This window comes from Manihot esculenta, chromosome 2 (genome assembly GCF_001659605.2).
Source record: "Manihot esculenta cultivar AM560-2 chromosome 2, M.esculenta_v8, whole genome shotgun sequence".
In the NCBI taxonomy this organism is placed as follows: Eukaryota; Viridiplantae; Streptophyta; class Magnoliopsida; order Malpighiales; family Euphorbiaceae; genus Manihot; species Manihot esculenta.
Window position 1 is genome coordinate 15,220,421 of NC_035162.2, and position 6,000 is coordinate 15,226,420.

Here is a 6,000-nt window from a genome sequence, read left to right on the forward strand (position 1 = left end):
TCACGATAAAATAATTGAAAAGGTTTATTTAAATCTAAAAAAAAAATTAAGTGGTTATTTAAATAAATTACTTATACTTTAAGGATTAAAATAGGTTTATTGCCTAATTAAATATAAATATATATATAAATGTGGGGCTATTTTAATAAAATATGTAACATATTTATGAAAATTTTAACTGAAAAACTACCATATTCACTTATCACATTAATGATGATTTTCATAGAATTCATGAAATTCAAACTCTAAAATTAACTTTTTAAAAATGAGTTTGGCATGTTTTGTCATCCCTATTAATTTTATAAAATAAAATAAGATTTAAAATATTGCATATGGATTTTTAATATTTTAATAATTTTTAGTAGAATTTCTTTTATAGTCTTTTGAGAAATTATTATTATTATTTAGTAAACCTAACTAATAATAATTAAAAATTTGTAAAAGAATATGAAAATATTATCGATAGAAGAGAAGAAGATAACCATATGACAATGCAAATGAATCTTGAAAAAGATATAACTAAAATTAAATAGAATTGATTTTAATTTTTTTTATTTTATATTCAAAAAATTAAAATTATTTAAAAATGAAAACTAAAACCAAATCAGTAAATAAATAAATTAATTAAATAAAAAATTACATTATATTAACTCAATTCAATTTTTAAAATAAATTGATATTTGTTATGCCTTTAAAAATTATAAAAATCGACAATGTTAATGTTTAATTTGGTGATAAATATATCTGAATAAATCTGTACGATTTTAGATTTTACGTTTTTAATTTTTAATTTTTATTTTAAAAAAATAATTTAATTTTTTTCTGTAAATAAAGACAATTTATACAAAATAAAAATATATTTTAATAGAAGAAAAGAAAATTAATTTAAAAAATAAAAATTAAGAAAAAAATATATCATACTTCAAAGCAAAATAAAATACTATCCTCATTTTTTTATTAAAATAATAGATATATATGAATTAAAGACGAAACTTTACACGTCGATTATATTTTTTTAAATTCAACTTTATATATAAAGTTATTTATAAATCCCTCGTGGCGGTGTGTAGAGAGGAATCCAGGAATGGGCAATGAGTGTCATGGACCTTCTTTGAAATTTTTGAAATTTTTTAAAAATATAAATAATTTTTTTAAAAATATAAAAAATATTATTAAATTCTTATATATTTAAAAAATTTATTAATTTATTTTATTTCAAAATTATTTAGTTAAATCATTATTATATTTTATAACATAAAATTAATTAAATAAATTTTTACTATTTAACACTTCATCATTTCTATTATTTTTCAATTTAAAAAATTTACTTTTTATTCTAAAAAATTAAGTCCCGATTTCCATATAAACCTTTTTTTACATCATTCACACATTATTTAATTTAGTTGTATATACTATTTTTATTATGCAGTGATAATTTTTTTTATTAATTTAATTATATAATTGAAATTATATAAAAGTAAATTTTAATGAGTTAAAATATTTATTTTTTTAGAAAAATTAAATTTTAATAATAAATCATGTATTAAAATATTATATTATGTTAATGGTATTATTTTTTTTTATGAATTTGAACGTTATAATTATATTATTAAAAGTTAATTTTATAGTGATAAATTATAAATAATTAATTGATAATTTATATTAAAAAATATATTTGTAAATAGATAATAATAAAATTAAGAATATATTTTAATTAATAAAAAATAAATGAGAATAATTATAATTTAATTATAATAATTTATTCGCTTTTTATAAAAAAATATTTTTAAATACATAATTATTTTATATTTCATTTATTTTATAATTTTTATTTATTTTGATTTTTCATACATATTAAACAAGACTTTCTAATTATATTCATTTTATAAATATTAATTTTTATTAATTATTAAAAAATATTATAAATATTTATTTGAAAAAATAATAATTAATGATAAATTAATTTAAATATAATATAAAATTAAATAGAATTATAATAATCGATTAGAATCGATAAAATACTAAAATTAAAAATAATATATTTTATTTATTTTAATTAAATCTTATGGATTAAATTTTTGAATTCGTTATGGGCGGTGTGATTGTGAAAAATATTTAAAAAAAAATTAAAATAGATATATATGAATTAAAGGTTTAGCTTTACACGTAAATTATATCTTTTGATTATGATTTTTATTTATAAAGTTATTCGTAAATCTCTTCCATATTCAGAGTAGGGGATGCTTTCAAAACAAAATAAAATAGATATATATGAATTAAAGACCGAAGTCTACACGCTAATTATATTTTTGATTTTGACTTTTGGTAATCAAATTATGTGTAAATCCTTCTGGCGCTTCTGTTTTCAGCGCAGAAGATACTTTCAAAAGACTTCTAAGCTTGCATAGGGTTTTAAGCTTTGATGCTATTGCTGAGTGCTGACCAATCGATCTGTTCGATAAGAAATTGAAAATCGAACTGTAAAAATATTTAGAATTAAAAAAATTAATTATAAAAATATAGTTAAATTGAATTAAACGGATAAAAATTAATTCGATTTAATTTCATTACGTTAGTAGAATAATTTAATAAATTTTTAAAAAATATTATAAAAATACATAATAATACTTAAAAAATTTATATAAATTCATATAAAATTTAAAAATATGTATAAAATCAATATTTCATATATAATATAAAATTGATTATTCGATTTATCGATTATTTAATATATTTAAATCAAATCGAACTAATAATTAAATAAATTAAAAAATATTAATCAAACCAAACCGAATATTTTAATTAATCAAACTATTAAACTAAAATTAATCAATTTAATTTTAATGATCTGAGATCCAGAAAATAGGGTTTTACAAGGATTTTGTGAATTTAGAAAAAACTTAACCTAAAAGAGAGTGTTTCCTCCCTTTTATACTCTTTCCTCTCCCTCACGCGAGATGACCTTTACGCTATAGGACCACCTACCCTTGGTGCAGGTCCGTTCGTACGGATAGCCTCAGGACCATCCCTGTGTCAGGCAAGTATTTAATTTTCTTCGGCGTGCGAGTGGACAGGGCTGCGAAATGACTGGACCCACAGTCTTGTCTTCTTGTGGCCGGGTTTAAGGGAAATGGACCGGGACCTAGGAGTGGGCTGGCTTTAAGGTTGAAATGGACCGGGCCGGTTTGATTGAATGACTTTAATAGGAGTCCGATCAGGAGGATGAACGGATTGGATCTGGCTTATTTGGGGTTTAGGAACCTCCTGATTGTGGGCTGCTACTATCGGTCCGGTCTCATAATGAGATGGAGACAGCGATGATCAGATTTAATTTTTTAATTCAAGCCAATATATACTCTCTCTTACTATTGCTAGAAGTCTTTGGAGGGTACTAGTTAAATAATAAATATAAAATTAAAATTTTTGAAAATAAATGTTAAATTCTTAATACAATTAATCTAAATTCCATAAAAATATAATTATTGTATTCTAAACTTTATAAGAGTGAAACTGTTAAACTCTTTAAAATATTAAAAATATATAAAATAAATCATTAAAATTAATAATTTGTTTTTTGATAAGAAAATATTAATTGAAAAATATCAACCAATCACAGCATCAGCATTCAAACATTAGCAAGGAAATAAAATTACGCTAAATATCAAAGTTTAATAAAAAAAAGATAAATGAAATTACGAATTTTAAGTTAAAATTTCTATTTAAGAAATATAATTTAAAAAAAAATAGAGAACAGCAATGGAAAAGTTGAGCAATGACGAAAAGACAAAGAGTCACTGTGAAAATTAATTCTAGGTTAATTGTGACATAAGCTTTTAGATTTTCAATTTTTTAATAATAAATATATAAATATAAGCAATTTAAAATTTCAAGATGCATATATAAGTATATGCACTTATAATTTATTATACTGCTTTTTTCGTTTGAAATATAATTTTTTTTATTAATTTTTTTATTATATTATTTTAAATATATTAAATTTTATTAAATATTAAAAAATTTTAAAAATAAAATAAAATTATAATAATCAATTTATATATTATTATAATTTAAAAAAATAATTTTGAAATAATTAAAAATAATAATAATAATTATGGCATTAAATATGTATATATTAAAATAAAAATACGGAAACCAATTAAACTAAAAGGAGCACTTTGAGACGGACTGAAAGAACAATATGCCGCTATGTTAAATTAATTATAAAGTGATAATCCTCTAACTAGTTATACTTTTATAATCATAAAATATTAAAAATTAACATTTTTTTAATTATTATACTAATTATATTTATTAAATTATTAAATATAATTTTTATTACTATTGCATAGTTTATATGAAAAAAATATCGATTATTGTAATATGACAAAATTAATTAATTAATATATAAATTTTTTAAAAATATAATAAAAAAATACCACATAATTTTATAAATTTAAATTTTTTATTTTAAAATATGTGATTTATTTTTGAAATATATAATTTAATTTTATATTAAAATAATAACATATAATATAAATTCTATATTAATATAAATATAAAAATTATTATTATTTATAAATAATATGATATCATGCGATACTATTAAAATATAAAATTCAACTATATACTTTAAATTAAACTACAGATTTTAAAATAAAAAATTGATAAAATTTTTAATTTTTAATTTTTTTTATAAAAAATAATCTATATAATTTTAAAAATTCAACTAAAATGTCTCTTTTGTTTTGGCGCTATTAAGTTCTCTTAAACATTTTATCGTAAAACTAGTAATAACGGTGTTAAAATTTGGAGTAATATTTTTAATTGAGTCGTTAAAATTATAGAGATTATTTAGTGTAATTTTAGAAGTATTAAAATTAATATCACACCATAGTTATAACGATCCGGAAATCGGACCGCTACCGGCACTAGAATTCAGATCGACTTAAGGTCACCGGAACCCGTAGCAAGCCTACTATGCTTTCTATAAACCTGGTAAATCCCATACATTATCAACATTTTTCATAAAAAATTTGAAACTTTACATTTACCAAGTTTAACCCTGTGCATGCACATCATTTCTATAAACATAAAACTCCATACTAGAGCTCTCATCAAATGCTCTAGATGGGTCATCATTTCATATATTAAGCTTGGTCCTCAACATATATCATTATAAAACATAATAATATACAGATCATGTACAAAAGGGTTCTACCAACTCTAGGGCCAAGCACAACTCTATCAATATACATTACATGACTTTACATCAATGTACAATACATGTCCACTGTAATACCCGGCTAGTTCAGACATCAGAATTCTTACCATCCGGTGGAATTCCGGAATGTCAGAGGAGAGAAGTGGTAGGCTTTATATGTTTATCTGTTTGTTTTTTTAACATTCGAGGACGAATGTTTTATAAGGGGGGAAGAATGTAATACCCGGCTAGTTCAGACATCAGAATTCTTACCATCCGGTGGAATTCCGGAATGTCAGAGGTTCTAGAAGGGTAAGAGTGAAGGTTTTCTAAAAGGTTTTTAAGTGTTTAAAAGGTTTGATTCAGAAAAGAGTTAAGTTTTGAGGAGAAGTGGCCTAAGGAGTTTCTGTCATGTTCGGCCCCCGAATGTTAAGTTCGGCCGCCGAAAGTGCCCAATGTTCGGCCCCCGAAGGTTATGTTCGGCCCCCGAACGTTGCATGGTTTTGCATGCAGTTTCGCCAGCCGAAGCTGAGGTGGTCGGTTAGTTGTGCACACTCCTCAGTCCGTGGTTTGGCCAGGTGTTCACCTCCAGATCATGACCAGAGGTTTGGCCACGTCTCCCTTGACTCATCTGCACGCTTTAATCAGCTTATGCAGAGGGTTGGTCTTTTGCAAACGGGGTTGAACGTTTTTGAGAGAAAAGAAGAGTTGTGAGGGTTGAAGCTTTGGAGGAGGAGTTGCTGAGTTGGCTGTTCCTCTTCTGTTTTCAAGAGGTAAAGGAAGTCTTTTAACTTGTTTTA